At 36.0% G+C, this 17,171-nt stretch overlaps 1 pseudogene across 1 annotated transcript; it reads right to left on the bottom strand.

The window, feature by feature from the left end:
- Positions 1-12,784: 12,784 nt before the first annotated feature.
- On the bottom strand, positions 12,785-13,412 carry LOC101001655 (annotated as a pseudogene). Its single transcript, XR_163460.5, has one exon. The product of XR_163460.5 is annotated as a 60S ribosomal protein L18 pseudogene (transcript).
- Between the last annotated feature and the right edge of the window lie 3,759 nt (positions 13,413-17,171).

Here is a 17,171-nt window from a genome sequence, read left to right as displayed (position 1 = left end):
AATTTGAATGGACTTATCAGTTCTTGTACATGCCTGTAGAAATTTTGATTGGTATTGCATTGAATCTAAATATCAAGGTAGGGAGAATTTAAAACTGCCTTACCTGGAAGGGTGTCACTGATTATAGTGCTCCAAACGCGAGTACCTGCAAACCTCACCACTTAGAGCCAAAGGGCTCTCGGTGTCTAAGATAAATTGAAAGGTGGTTTAGGCCACAAGGACTGCAACAAGTTTGTGAGTTGTAGGGCTGAACCAGGCCCAGAGACAGTTGACTGGGGGCTAGGCAACATACTGAGACTCCCGCTGGGGAAGACAAGGGAGTACTGGCATAACCCATTTCCTAAACCCAGGCTACAGAGCTCATAGCTCCAAGAGACCCCTTGCCTTACACTTGAGGAGAGGACAGGGAAGAGTGGTGAGAACTTTGATTTGACTCTTGGATACTAGCTCAGCCACAGCAGAATAGGGGACCACCAATAGATAGTCAACTGAAGGTGATATAGACATACCCATGACTGGGTAATTTATAAAGAAAAAGAAGTTTAATGGAATTACAGTTCCACGTAACTGGGGAGGCCTCAATGTCATGGTGGAAAGTGAATGGCACATCTTACATGGTGCCAGACAAGAGAGAATGAGAATGAAGCCTAAAGTGTTTCCTTTATAAAATCATCAGATCTCATGAGACGTATTTACTACCACGAACACAGTATGGGGAAAACCACTGCCATGATTCAATTATCTCTGGGTTTCTCTCAAAACACATGGGAATTATGGGAGCTACAATTCAAGATGAGCTTTGGGTGGAGACACAGCCAAACCATATCAGCATCAAAGACAAGAGAACCAACATACATAAAGAAAATATTATTAGAGCTAAAGAGAGAGATAGGCCCCAATACAATAATATATGAAGACTTCAACAGCCAAGTTTGAACATCAGGCATATCTTCCAGACAAAAAAACAACAAAAATCAGACTTAATCCGCACTGTATATCAAATAGGTCTAATAGTTACTTAGAGAACATTTTATCCGAGAGTTGCAGAATACACATTTATTTTCTTAGTCCATGGACCATTTTCAAGAATAAACTAAATATATATATATATATGTAATATATGTTTTATCTATATAAATAATAATATATTTAAATATATAAATATGCATATTTTAAACATATTTATATTATATATTATAATTATACAATATATAATATATAAATTTATATATTGTATATTATTATATATAAAATATACAATATATAATATAAATATATAAAATGTATTTATATATAAATATGAATATTTATCATGGATAGTGCTGCAATAAACATGAGTGTGTGGATAACTTTTAGAGATACTGATTTTTTTAAATATGTACCCAACAGTGGAATTGTTGGATCATGTAATAGTTCTATTTTTAGTTTTCTTGAAGAATTGTGTACTATTTTACACAGTGACTGTACTAATTTTGCATTCCCACCAGCAGTGTATAAACGGTCTCCTTTCTCCACATCCTCACCAGCCTCTGCTCTTTTTCATGTTCTTGAAAATAACCATTTTAACTAGGGTGAGATAACCATTTAACTAGGGTGGTTTTAGTTTGCATTTTTCTGATGATTAGTGATGCTGAGCATTGTTTTTATTATACTTGTTGGTCTTTTGTGTGTATTCTTTGGAGATATGTTTATTCAGATCATTTGGACATTTTTTCAATGGGTTTTGTATTTTTTTGTGGTTGAGTTGAGTGTCTTGTATGTTCTGAATGTTAATCCTCATTAGATCTACAGTTTGCAAATACTTTTTCTCATTCTGTAGGCTGTCTGTTCACTCTGTTGATAGTTCTTTTGCTGCCCATAAGCATTTTATCTTGATATAAACCCATTTGTCTGTTTTTACTTTTGTTTCCTGTTCTTTTGAGGTTTTACCCAAAAACTCTTTGCCCTGATCAATGTCCCGAAGCATTTCCCAAATGTTTTTTTCTGCTAGTTCCATAGTTTCAAGTCTTGTAGTAGTTCAAGCTTCAAGCCTAGTAGTTCCATAATTTCAAGTGTTTAATCCATTTTGAATTGATTCTTGCATAAGGTCAAAAAAAAAAAAGAGGGTCTAGTTTCATTCTTCTGCATATAGATATCCAGTTTTCTAGCACCATTTACTAAACTTTTTTTTCCCAAAGAGTGTTTTTGGTGCCTTTGTCAAAAATCAGTTGGCTATGAAAACATGAATTTGTTTCTGTGTTCTCCATTCTTTCCCATTAGTTTATATATCTGTTTTTATACCAGTACCATGCTGTTTGGTTACTGTAGCTTTTTGTTATATTTTAAAATCTGGCGGTATGATGCCTGCAGCTTTAATCTTTTTGGTCAAGACTACTTTGGTTATTTTGGATTTTTCATGATTCCATATGCATTTTAGGAATGCTGTTTTCTATATCTTAGAATAAAGATATTGGTATTTTGATAGGGATTTCATTGAATCTGTAGATCACTGTGGGTTCTGTGGACATTTTCACAATATTACTTCTTCAAATCTATGAGTATGAGATATATTTTTGTGTATGTGTCCTCTTCCGTTATTTTCATCAGTGTTTTATGGTTCCCATTACAGATATATTTTATCTCTTTAATTTAATTTCTAAATATTTTTGTAGCTGGGTTTTTTTTTTTTTTTTTTTTTGAGACTGAGTCTGGCTCTGTCGCCCAGGCTGGAGTGCAGTGGCCGGATCTCAGCTCACTGCAAGCTCCGCCTCCCGGGTTTACGCCATTCTCCTGCCTCAGCCTCCCGAGTAGCTGGGACCACAGGCGCCCGCCACCTCGCCCGGCTAGTTTTTTGTATTTTTTAGTAGAGACGGGGTTTCACCGTGTTAGCCAGGATGGTCTCGATCTCCTGACCTTGTGATCCGCCCGTCTCAGCCTCCCAAAGTGCTGGGATTACAGGCTTGAGCCACCGCGCCCGGCTGTTTTGTAGCTGTTTTAAATGAAATTGCATTCCTGATTTCTTTTTCAGATTGTTTGCTTTTTATGGATTTTTGTATGTTGACTTTGTATTTTGCAATTTTACTGCCTTTGTTTATTAGTTCTACCAGGTTTTTTTTTTGGTACAGTCTTCAGGTTTCTCTAAATATAGTTTGACTTTTTCCTTTCCAATTTGGATACCCTTAATAAATCTTGAGTTTATCAAACCTGTTTGCACTGAAGGTAAGTGTTCTGCGTGGTGACAGGAGTCCCAGAGTGTCTAAAACAACCCTGTCTATGTTACAACAGTGCTTCTCAGTTCATTATAGGAAGTGATGAGGCTAGATAGGAGTTTACAAAGTAGAGAGCCTTTTTGCTGATCAGTTAGCTAAAATATAACAAACATTTTAACTGCATGGTAAAGGTAAATAAATTGTAGTAGATCTCTACTGCTCAAATTGCCAGACTCTAGAGGTTAGCAAATTATAGCAAATGTAAACCTTACAGTCAAGAAAATAAATCATTATACCACCTCATGGCCCCACCCCCCACTCTCACTCACCTTTGCTAAGCTAAAATTCCAGACTCCAGAGCAGTGGCAAAGTTTTCTCTGCTCTGCCTCACTCTGCCCACTCTCTTCCTTCCTGGTATTCTGGAGCCTCTATAGCACCCTGCCCAGATGCCTGTTCTACCTGGTTCCAGGATGCCTGGGAACTGGCCCAGCAGCAGCTCAGCTCTTGACCCTCACCGCACCTGTCCCGCCCCCTCTTGGTTGGTGCCCCTGAATTTGTTTCCAAAGCCACCTGAATTAGTCCTCCCCTTCTCACTTCAAATATGAGAGAACTCAAGAAAGTGTTCTCATTTGTCTGTGTTCTCATTCTCTTCTTTAATCTCTCACTTCCTCATGTTTCTCATTCTTTTATTTTTGTCTCATTTCTCACCCATGCTATTTTCTCATCCTTGTCTCCATTCTGATATTATCTCACACTCTTATTTTCTTTTTACCATGGCCCCTTAGTTTATTTCATACTCTACTTATTTTCTTACTTTTTCGGTATAAATGTTCTGATACTTTGTGTTATTTTCATTTTTAATCTCACATTGTCAGCATATTCTCTACATTTCTCTTATTCTTTCATTGTTTTTCATTATCAAATTTTACTTTAGTGTCTCACCCCTTCCACATTAAACTTTATTTCATATTATTTTATTTTTACATATTAACTTTTTCTATTTCTCATATTTATGTATTTATTTTCTCAGGCTCATTGCTTTTACTCATTTTTACTTTCTTATAGTATTGAAGATTATGCATCATTCTTATTTTTGATTTTCTCATTCCTTGCGTTATGTTTCTTTATTAACTCACATTCTATCACTCTTTTCACTCACAATCCTTCTATATTTACTCACAGTCTCTCCTATATTATTTAGTATTATATTGATTTTGTTATATTTCTCTCACATATGCTTTTATAGTTTCTTTAAAATATTTCTTTGTTTTATTTACAACATCATCATTACATTAAATAGAATTAAATTAGAAAAGGTTTACCTAGTGGCCACATATTTGTTGGAGGAACACACTGGTTAGTGACTGACAAGGTAAATTGTGACAGTAAGGATACGCAAGCTCAGATAAAATGAAAATGAAAGCAGATAAACCAAATGATAATAACTATGTTTTATAATGGGATTTGGGCTATGAAGAGCCTTCCTTTGTTGATTAGCCACCAACAATCACAGCACTCAGTTCAATAAATTTCTGGGAACACTAAGGAGAGGGTGATTCTCAATTAGAGGTCTCAACTAATCCTATTTTAGGCACATTGTTTTCTCACAGGATCAACTAATTCTTCTGTGGCTTCTCATTGTCCCATAGCCTGCAACTGGGCCACAAAGAGGCCCAACAACTTTCCAATATGTGTACATATAAAATCCTGACAGATGGGAAAATAGAAATACATATATTGTTTTGGGATGGGAAATATATATTTACAAGTATACTTAAGCCATGGAAGTGACTGGAGGAAAAAGTGGAATGGTTAAAAAAAGAAAAATTTAAAAGAAAGTCCTAGATACATATATTCAAATTACAGAAACCAAATGAGAAAAGAATGAGCAAACCGTTTCTGAAAAAAAAAAAAGTTAAAGAATCACGTGAGAAGAATGCTTCAGAAATGTTCACATTTTAGAGATATTGAAAAGACCTTATGGTATAGACTCAGTTTACATATTTGTCCATGAGGAAGACAAAATATTCAAAACAGACTTTCAGCGAGGTCAAGAGATAAAGGCCACAATAAACAAATTTAAATTATCACAGAGGCAAGATGATATAGCTGTAAAGATCAGCTTACTTGCCTAGTATCGCATCACATCAAAACTGGATGTAAATAGAGATTATATTACAAATGACTATTGCAATTGAGAGGAAACTCCAATGTCAGGATCTGCAAGTATCTCAAAATTAAACAGAGAAAGGCATTTCTTTTGTAGGGAGTGGTAATAGGGCTCATAAAAACTTTATAACAGGGAGCCAGTGCTGGGGGTGGGCAGTTTGGCAAAATCAGAGTGCTTCGACAAGAAATCTCTCTCTCGTAAGACATTATCCACCTTGGAGCTTGCTTACATGTGAGGTGGCGTAAGGGGAGAAGACAGGCCTAACTATGGTTAGGTCAAGCCATGTCATATGATAAGTAACGAGAAGTTGTGAGCACTTGGTAACCAGTAACTTATGTAAACACTAATGTGTGTGCTGTACCCAGAGGCATCCAATGGTAAATCTATTCTGAGCAGGGTACTTGGGCTGACCACTCCACTTTCAACACAGATTGTTATTTCATTCAACAATTTTTATTTATTTACTTATTTTTTTGAGACAGAGTCTTACTCTGTTGCCCAGGCTGGAGTGCAGTGGTACAATCTCGGCTCACTGCAAGCTCCGCCTCCCGGGTTCATGCCATTCTCCTGCCTCAGCCTCCCAAGTAGCTGGGACTACAGGCACCCGCCACCACACCTGGCTAATTTTTGCATTTTTAGTAGAGACGGGGTTTCACCGTGTTAGCCAGGATGGTCTCGATCTCCTGACCTCATGATCTGCCCGCCTCAGCCTCCCAAAGTGCTGGGATTACAGGCGTGAGCCACCGCGCCCGGCCAACAAATATTTTTTGAACCTGTTCTACATGGAAAGCTGTGTCTTCTTTGTTTTTCTGCTCTAATCCATCTATAGAAATTGAGATTAAGTGACCAAATAAAATGCACAAATGGTAAGAGCATTAGTTTATACGAAGGCCAAATTCCTTATGTTTCAGATAACAAAAAAAAGGTCTAGAAACAGTGAAGTGACTCACCTACAGTCACCCAACTAACTAAAAGCAGAACCAGAATACACATTTGATTATACTTCTATAAAACTATCAAGATCATTGAGAACGAGTACCCTTTTCCTTAAATGATGTATTTGTGCATGATTCTATATTTATATTTCTTTTATCATTGTTTATACATTTTATTTCAATATTGTTTGAAAATGCCAATCTCTCACCTTGTGGCATATATACCCACTAGAAAAAAAAATGATGCTTTTTTCAATACAGAAAATTTCACTAGAGAAAATGGCCATAAATCCATGGAAATAGCAGGAGAACATTGAATTATCCTAAGATCAGAGTTATGCTTTTGTTTTAAATTAGTCCTAATAGAACACGATCAGAAAATAGTTTGCTGTTAACTATCAATTGAACAGAATGGTTCTACATAATAAATACTATTCAGTATAACCTAAGGTAGACCTGCTCAGAGGAATTTTTTTATACTAATATTTTTCAGAGGACACTGCAGAACTCAGAGTTTCCACATGTGTTATCTAAAGTGAACAGAAAGCAGTAATGAGCAAGACAAAATGATAAATTAGGCAGAAAAATAATGAAACATAAAATGAGACATTGACTGTAATTAAACATATTGTTTCTTTTTTTTTTTTTTTTTTTGAGACGGAGTCTCGCTCTGTCACCCAGGCTGGAGTGCAGTGGCCGGATCTCAGCTCACTGCAAGCTCCGCCTCCCGGGTTTACGCCATTCTCCTGCCTCAGCCTCCCGAGTAGCTGGGACTGCAGGCGCCCGCCACCTCGCCCGGCTAGTTTTTTGTATTTTTTAGTAGAGACGGGGTTTCACGGGGTTAGCCAGGATGGTCTCGATCTCCTGACCTCGTGATCCGCCCGTCTCGGCCTCCCAAAGTGCTGGGATTACAGGCTTGAGCCACCGCGCCCGGCCTAACATATTGTTTCTTATGCCTATTGAAATGAACAACAGAATTCAACAAATTATAACACATTTTTCTATAACATGAAATATAGGAAAATATATAATAAATGTAGTGTGTCACTGAAATCTGCCACTACTATGGTCTCTTGTCTATCTTTTTTTTTTAATTTTCATAACCTTAGCAACCATTTATTTATAGACCTCCTAATGATATTACACTACATTATATGTACTGTGAGCCAGATGTCAAGATTGAGTGAATATAAGGCAGCTATGTCAAAGATATATAACTGTATCAAAAAGCAACCTCACCTTCTCTTTAAGGCAAGAACAATTGCCTAGAGATAACATAATGACATTTTGCTAACTACAGGCAATAAATAATAAAATAGAAATCAAAATGGAATAATAAAATATACCATTTTAATGATCAAACATGTATTATTCCTAATGCATGCCACATATTGCAGATTTAAATTAATGCGTTTTATAACTGCATTTTAAAAATAAGGAGATGTGTTTCAAATTTGCAAAGCAGATGGCTACATTTTATTCTCATTCTATTTAATTCTCCTACTATCACTGCTAAAACTTAACAGCGTTAAAACAGAAAACTCTAAACATTCCCTTTGATTCAAGAATCTGACAAACACTAATATACATACATATATGTAAACATACATTTATATACATACATGGTTTTATTTGAAAGGCATAGAAATTAATTTTATGTACACAAAATAAGCATTTAAAACTATTTAACCATCTTAATAATTTAAAGGTTTAAAGTATATTTCTAAATAGATAGCATCTTATGTATTTTTGAGGAAGCTGAACAACTGAGCACTAGACAGGAAAAATAATAATAATAATAAAAGTCTTTTAGAAACAGAGGGTTTGGGTTTGAGTTCTTGCTTCTAAATGGCTCCAGACAAATACCTTAATCTCTCTGAGCCTCACTTCACTTAATTGGAAAATGGAATTGACACCTGCCATTATAATAAGAAGCCAACAAGCTAACGTGTTAAATAATACTTTATAAGCTCTAGGAATCTATAGACATAAAAAATTATTCAACTTTTCTAGCTACCTTCTCCACATACCTCTCAATGGACTTATTAGATAGTAAGGCCTACAGGAAAGAATGTGGTTATGCAACTGGGATGCTGTCATTTCTATTTTATAGTTCCAAATGGTCTCAGTTTCCTGACCCCTTAGTGTGTCCTAGAAGATAATGTAGAGTAAAGCCTTTAGTTTTTGAATCCAGACCTCTGGGTTGGAATCCCAGTGATATGGTTTGGCTGTGTCCCAACCCAAATCTCATCTTGAATTGTATTTCCACTAATCCCCACATGTCATGGGAAGGACCCAGTAGGAGGTAAGTGAATCATGGGTGTGGTTACCCCCATGCTGCTGTTCTCGTGATAGTGAGTGAATTCTCATGAGATCTGATGGTTTTGTAAGAGGCTTTTCCCTTTTTGCTTGGCACTTCTCCTTCCTGTCGTCATGTGATGAAGGATGTGTTTGCTTCCCCTTCCACCATGATTTTAAGTTTCCTGAGGCCTCCCCAGCCGTGCTGAACTGCGAGTCAATTAAACCTCTCTCCTTTATAAATTACCCAGTCTTGGTTATGTCTTTATTCGTAGTGTGAGGATGAATTAATACTCCCAGCTACTCTTTTTACTGTCACATGCCTGTGATTTTAGATATACCACTTCATCTTTCTGAGTTTCAAGTTACTAAATAATATGGTGAAAAATGGACCTACTTTCCAGAGTTGTTTGAAGATTGCATGAGAGATTGTTTCTTAGTTTCTAACACCGTACTTGGCACACAGCAGGCATTCAGCAAGAGGTGGTCAGTGTTATCATTGTTATTTATTGTCCTCCATTGCAATTGTGCTTCTGTCTTCATTTGGCAAGATTCAAGACCTGAACATTTTTCCTGATCTGTGTTTGTATAATAAATACTGCTTAATATGAGCAAAGATGAATCTTCTCAGAAGAATCTTTTTTGACTTTAATATTGATCAGAAGATACTGAAAGAATTCACACTTTCTAAATCTGGTAGAGATTTTTCTGCATTAGATCATTTTTTCTTGGGCTGCCGGTTATGATAAGGAAATTCTTTCACATCTCAGTGATTAATATTGCAAATAGATATTATACCAGTGAATATATAGATAAATAAATATATATATACATTTTATATAAATGTATATAAATAAAAATGTATATATAAATAAACTTTACCTTAAAGTTTTCAAGCAACCACTAAATGAACATATATTTGTATAAAAATGTAGTAACATCCTCAACTAATATTAACCTATTCCTTACTAGCTGACTGAGGACAATAAGCTTAGTCGTGGACATGTCCTGGGCAGACATTAATGATTGCTTATGAACTTGGTTCAGCCATAAAACACAATCTAACTTGCAGTAGTAGAAATTTGTATTTTAGACTCTCTGTTATCTAAGTATATGCTAGTTTAGTTAAATGAGAGTGAAAAAAATGTAGCATTCATTCTTTTGGGTAGTAGTGATTTGGAAGCCATTTGAATTGTGGACTGTATTTATTTCATTCTCTGTCTCTACTTACTGTTAGCAATGGTTTCATCCCCAAATCAATGCAGACCACTCCTAGATATATTTGTATCTATTATACAAACTTAATAATTATGGGGCAAAACATGTATTTTGAATAGACAATGATGACTGATGAGAACCATAAAAATAAAATGCAAGACAGGGAGATAGAAAATTCTGGAATAAAAATATTTTGAGTCGAGTGTGGTGGCTCAAGCCTGTAATCCCAGCACTTTGGGAGGCCGAGACGGGCGGATCACGAGGTCAGGAGATCGAGACCATCCTGGCTAACACAGTGAAACCCCGTCTCTACCAGAAAATACAAAAAACTAGCCGGGAGAGGTGGCGGATGCCTGTAGTCCCAGCTACTCGGGAGGCTGAGGCAGGAGAATGGCCTAAACCCGGGAGGCGGAGCTTGCAGTGAGCTGAGATCTGGCCACTGCACTCCAGCCTGGGCGACAGAGCAAGACTCTGTCTCAAAAAAAAAAAAAAAAAAAAAAAAAAGAAAGAAAAAATATTTTGAACTGGGTGGTCAGTGAAGGCCGCACTCATACAGTGACTTTTGAACACAAACCTGCAAGAAGTAAAATCATGACCTATGCAGATGTCTGAAACAAAGGGATTCTGGGAAAAGGAGATCACAATTACAAACATCCTGGGGTAGAAGTGTGCCTGTTGTGCTTGAGAAGAGGAAAGAACAATGAAAACTGTAGGGGATAAGAGAATAAAAGAAGTGGCTTATAGGCTTTGCATACAGGTGATTATATCAACAAGGCATACATGAGATTTTCATGGAAAAAAAACTAAACAATTCTTTATATTTTTCTGTTTTTTACTTTTTAAATATTTTTATTATCTTAAAATTTTTGTGGGTATATAGCAGGTGCATACATTTATTTATGAATACATGAACACATCATAAAGAATGGAGTGTCTATTCATCAACTCAAGCATTTATTCTTTGAGTTACGAATAGTCCAATTACATTATTTAAGTTACTTTAAAATACACGATCAAGTTATTATTTACTATAGTCACCCTATTGTGCTATCAAATAGTACGTCCTATTCATTTTTCTATGTTTTTATAGGCAGTAACTATCCCCACCTCCCCGACAAAACCCCACTAACAATAAAAGCTTCTGGTAATCATTCTTTTACTCTCTATTACCAGGAGTTCAATTGTTTTGATTTTTAAATCCCACAAATAAGCGAGAACATGTGATATGTGTCTCTCTGTTCCTGGCTTATTTCACTTAACATAATGATCTCCACTTACATCCGTGTTGTTGCAAATGACTGTATCTCATTCAGTTTTATGGCTGAATAGAACATCATGATGTATGTGTACCATATTTTCATAATCCATTCACCTATTAATGGATCCTTAGGTTGCTTCAAAATCTTAGCTATTGTAAACAGTGCTGCAACAAACATTGGAGTACAGATATCTCTTTGATATACTAGTTTCCTTTCTTTTGGCTATATATCCATCAGTAAGACTGCTGGATCATATGGTAGCTCAATTTTTAGATTCTTGAGGAACCTCCAAACTGTTCTCCATAGAGGTTGAACTAACTTACATTCCCGCCAACAGTGTACAAGTGTTGCCTCTTCTCTGCTTCCTCACCAGTATTTGTTATTGCCTGTCTTTTGGATATAAGCCACTTCAATTAGGGTGAGATAATATCTCATTGTAGTTTTGATTTTCATTTCTCCAATGGATTAGTGATGTTAAGCATTTTTACATACCTGTTTTCCATTTGTGTGTCTTGTTTTGAGAAAGGTCTATTCAAATGTTTTGTCCATTTTTGATTGAATTATTAGATTTATTTTCCTATAGAGTTGTTTGAGCTTGTTATATATTCTGTGTATTAATTTCTTGTCAGAGGTGTAGCTGGCAAATGTTTTCGCCCATTCTGTGGGTTGTCTCTTCACTTTGTTGATTGCACCCTTAGTTGTGCAGAAGCTTGATGAGATTAGTTGTTCAACTTGATGAGATTACATTTGTCTACGTTTGCTTGATTGCCTGTGCTTGTGGGGTGTTGCCCAAGACATGTTTCCCCAGGCCAATATCCTGGTGATTTTCCCCAAAGTTTTCTTGCAGTAGTTTCAGTATGTGGTATTAGATTTAAGTATTTAGTCTTTTTTTTTTTTTTTTTAAATTTGAGACAGGATCTCATACTGTTGCCCAGGCTGGAGTGCAATGGGGGTGGTCTCAGCTCACTGCAGCCTCCACCTCCCGGATTCTAGTGATTCTCCCACCTCAGTCTTCTGAGTAACTGAGACTACAGGCACGTACCACCAGGCCCAGCTACTTTTTAATCCATTTTTATTTAATTTTTGTACATGGTAAGAGATAGGGGTTGAGTTTCATTGTTTTGCATATAAATACTCAGTTCTCCCAGCACCTCCATTTACTGAAGAGACTGTCTTTTTCCCAGTATATGTTCTTGGCATCTTTGTAATAAATGACTTCACTGTACATGTGTGAATTTGTTTCTAGGTTCTCTATTCTGTACCATATATCTACACGTCTATTTTTAGGGCAGTACCAGACTGTTTTGGTTACTATGTCTCTGTAATATAATTTGAAGTCAGGTAATGTGATTCCTCCAGTTTTGTTCTTTTTGCCTTGGATAGCTTTGACTATTCTGAGTCTTCTGTGGTTTCACATTCATTTTAGAATTGTTTTTTCTATTTCTTTGAAGAATGGTAATGGTATTTTGATGGAGATTTCATGCATTGAATGTGTAGATTCCTTTGGGTAATATGGACCTTTTTAACATTATTGATTCTTCCAATCCATTAGCATAGAATTTTTTCCACTTTTTTGTGTCCTCTTTAATTTTCTTTGTTTCCATCAGAGAGATATTTCACATCTTTGGTTAATTTCTAGGTATTTAATTTTCTGTATGGCTATTTTTTTTTTTTTCAGCATTCAAAATCTTTTTAATAAGAGGGTAGGATCCAAGGTTAGTTCTTGTAGCCTGGGCTGGCCCGTCGGCCTCTGGCACGCTCGAACTTCCGGCCCTTGGAGCGGACTTAGGGTTTGGTGTGGCTGTGCATGGTTCCTGAGGCCTTGCCGAAATGCCGGTACACCTCTCGGCCCTTGCCAGGACCGGAGAGCAGGACAGTGCCGCAGCCCTTGGGGGAGTCCAGGGCCAGCTGGTCGAAAGTGAGGATCTTGCCCCCTGCCCTGAGGATGCGGCTGCGGGCCGGCTGGTTACACGCAATGCACATACCTTCAGTTTGAGCACCTCCTGAACCCACACGTCATCCGTTATGGTCCCCACAACCACGGCCATTTTGTTTTCCCGGCCAGGAAGCTTCATGTTCCGGATCATCCGGGAAAGGGACAGAGGTGGCCGGTTGGTGCGACTCATAAACAACCTCTTCAGCACAACCTGGTTGAATGTGGAATTGGTTCTTCTGGCCAGAAACCTGTACAACTTGACCAACAGCCTCAGGTAGATATCCTGGCTCTTGGGCTCCTTGCGCCGAACCTTTCGGTCCTTGTTGTGGCGGATGTCAACTCCCATGATGGCGCCTCCTGCTCGGCCAGGTCCGGAAAGCCTGTATGGCTATTATAAATTGGATTACTCCTTTTACTTCTTTTTCACATTGTTCACTGTTGGTGTATAGAAATACTGGTGATTTATGTATGTTGAGTTAGTATCCCACAACTTAACTCGATTTGTTTATAAGTTTTAAGAGTTTCCTTGTGGAGTTTTAGGTTTTTCCAAATATAATATCATATCATCTGCAATGAATTCTCATGAGATCTGGTTGTTTAAATGTGTATAGCAACATCCCCTCACTCTGTCTACCTCCTGCTTCAGCCATGTAGGATGTACCAGCTTTCCCTTCATCTTCAGCCATGGTTGTAAATTTCCAGAGGCCTCCTCTGCCATGCTGCTTGTCCAGCCTGTGGAACTGTGAGGCAATTAAACTGCTTTTCTTTATAAATTACCCAGTCTCAGGTAGATCTTTATAGCAATGTGAAAACAGACAAATACACTTTTATATCATTCTTTTGTCTGAATGCTCTAGCTAGCACTTCCAGTACTATGTTGAAAAACAGTGGTGACAATGGGCATTCTTGTCATCCTCCAGACCTTAGAGAAAAGACTTCTAGTTTTTTATTCCAATCACTATGATACTAGCTGTGAGTCTGTCATATAGGGTTTTGATTATGTTGCATATGTTCCTTCTCTACCCAGGTTTTTGAGGATTTATATCATAAATGGATGTTAAATTTTATTGGATACTTTTTCAGCATCAATTGATATGATATATTGCATTGATCTATTTGCATATATTAAACCATCCTTGCATCTCAGGGATAAATTCCTCTTTGTCTTGATGAATAAAGTTACTAAAGTATTGTTGAATTTGGTTTGCTAGTATTTGGTTTAGGATTTTGGCATCAATATTCATCAGATATATTGGCCTGTAGATTTCTATCTTTGATGTGTCTTTGTCTGGTTTCAGTGTCAGGGTAATACTGGCCATGTAGAGTGAGTTTGGAAGTATTTCCTCCTCATCTATTTTTTTGGAATTGCTTCAGTAGGATTGGTATTAGTTCTTCTTTAAATGTTTGGTAAAATTCGGTAGTGAAGCCATTAGGTCCCAGGTTTTTCTTTACTGTAAGATGTTTACTTATGGCTTTGATCTTGTTACTTGTCATTGGTCTGTTCACGTTTTGCATTTCTTTATGGTTCTGTCATGGCAGGTTGTCTATACCTAGGAATTTGTCCATTTATTCTAGATTTTCCAATATATTCACATATACTCAACAGTAGTCACTAATAATCCTTATATTTTCTGCATATCAGCTGTATTGTCTCATTTTTCATTTCTGATTTTAGTTATTCAGATCTCTTTTTTTCTTAGTCTGGTTAAAGGTTTGTCAATTTTGTTTTTTCCTGTAAAAAAGGTAACTTTTTGGTGTTTGGATCTTTCACGTTTTCTTGTTTCTGTTTTATTTATTTGTGGTCTGATATTTATATTTTTTGTCTACTAATATTGGGTTTGATTTGTTCTTGCTTTTCTGTTTCTTTAAGGTATATTGTTAGATTATTTGAAGTTTTTGCCCTTTTTTGATGTAGGAACTTATAGCTATAAGTTTCTCTCTGAGTACTGTTTTTGCTGTATCCCATAGGTTATGATATGTTGTGTTTTCATTATCCTTTGTTTCAAAAAATTTTTCAATTTTCTTCTCAATTTCTTCATTTACCCACTAGTCATTCAGGAGCATATTGTTTAATTTTCATGTGTTTGTATAGTTTCTAAAATTCTTCCTGTTATTAATTTCAAGTTTTATTCCATTGTGGTCAGAGAAGATACTTGATATTATTTTAACTTTTTTCTATGTTTTAAGATTTGTTTTGTGACTTAACATGGTCTATTCTTGAGAATAGTCTTTGGACTAAGAAAATGAATGTGTATTCTGTAACTCTTGGATAAAATGTTCTCTAAATATCTACTAAATCCATTTGATATACAGTGCAGATTAAGGCTGATTTTTTTTTTGTTTTTCTGTCTGGAAATATGTCCGATGTTGAAACTTGGCTGTTGAAGTCTTCATATATTATTGTATTGGGGCCTATCTCCCTCTTTAGTTCTAATAATATCTCCTTTATATATCTGGATGCTCTGGTATTGAGTGCATATATAATTAAATTTTTATTTCCTCTGCTGAATTGACACTTTTGTCATTATATAGTGACTTTGTCTCTTCATATAGTTTTTGTCTTCGAATCTGTTGTGTCTGTTATAAGTATAATGACTCCTGCTGTTTTTTGTTTACCATTGGCATGGAATATATTTCTCCACCCTGTTATTTTCAGTCTCATTTCTGTCTTCCTCTTGTGAAAACAATTTTATCTGGTGATGCGATTTAGTTTCTTGCTTTTTATTTATTGTGTATCCATTGTCTGTTTTTTGATTTGAAGTTCCTATGAGGTGTGCAAATATTAACTTATAACCCATTATTTTAACCTGATAACAACTTAATGCCTTTTGTGTAAACAAAAAGCAAGCAAAAGGAAAACTAATAAGCCTCACGTTAACTTCATCCCCCTGCTATTTTACCTTTTGTAATTCCTATTTATAAGTAAATTTACTGACTGTGTTTTGAAATACTTTTGTAGTTATTATATTTGATTAGTTCGTCGTTTAATCTTTTTATTTAGTGTAAGAGTAGTTTACACATCACAGTTACAGTGATAAAATATTCTGTTTTTCTGTGTACTCACTATTACCATTAAGTTTTGTACCCTCAGGTGATTTTTTATTGCTCATTAATGTCCTTTTCTTTCTGTTTGATATACTATCTTTAGCATTTCTTTTAGGATGGTTCTGGTATTAATGAAATCCCTCACCTTTTGTTTACCTGGGAAAGTATTTCTCCTTCATGTTTGAGGGATATTTTCAGCAGATATACTATTCCAAGGTAATTAGTTTTTTTCTTTAGCACTTCAAATTTGTTATGCCACTTTCTCTTGGCCTGTAAGGTTTCTACTTAAAATTCTTCTGCTAGATGTATTGGAGCTTAATTGTATGTTATTGTTTCTTTTCTCTTGCTGGTTTTAGGATCCTTACTTTGCCTTGACCTTTGGGTTTGATCATAAAATGCCTTGAGTTAGTCTTCTTTAGGTTAAATCTGCTTGATGTTCTATAACTTTCTTCTTTGATATTGATGTATTTCTCTAGGATTGGAAAGTTCTTTGCTATTATTTATTTGAGTAAACTTTCTACCTCTATCTCTTTCTCTGCCTCCTTTATAAGGCCAATAACTATTAGAATTGCCTTTTAAGGCTATTTTCTAAATCCTGGAGGCATGCTTCATTGTTTTTTATTTTATTTTATTTTATTTTATTTTGTCTCTGACTGTGTATTTTCAAATAGCCTGTCCTCAAGCTCAATGATTCTTTCTTTTGCTGGATTCATTCTGCTGTTAAAGAGCTCTAATACATTCTTCAGTATGCCAGTTGCTTTTTTGCAGAATTTATGCTTGATTCTTTTGCATTATTTTAATCTCTTTCATGAATTAATCTAATACAATCTTGAATTTCTTTTATGTGTTATCTTGAATATTGTTGAGTTTTCTCAGGACAGTTATTTTGAATTCTTTGTCTGAAAGATCACATACCTCTGTTTCTCCAGGATTGGTCCCTGGTGCCTTATTTAGTTCATTTGTTAAGATCATGTTTTCCTGGATGGTGTAGATGCTATTAAATGTTGTTCACTGTCTGGGCATTGAAGAGTTAGGTCATTATTGTTGTCTTCACTCTCTGGCCTTTTTTGTAGCAGATAGCTACAAAAAACCTTCTTTGGAAGGTTTCCAGTTATTTGAAAG

This window comes from Papio anubis, chromosome X (assembly GCF_008728515.1).
Source record: "Papio anubis isolate 15944 chromosome X, Panubis1.0, whole genome shotgun sequence".
NCBI classification, from domain to species: Eukaryota; Metazoa; Chordata; class Mammalia; order Primates; family Cercopithecidae; genus Papio; species Papio anubis.
The sequence above is the reverse complement of the archived record's forward strand: the minus strand, read 5'-3'. Positions and strand labels throughout refer to the sequence as shown.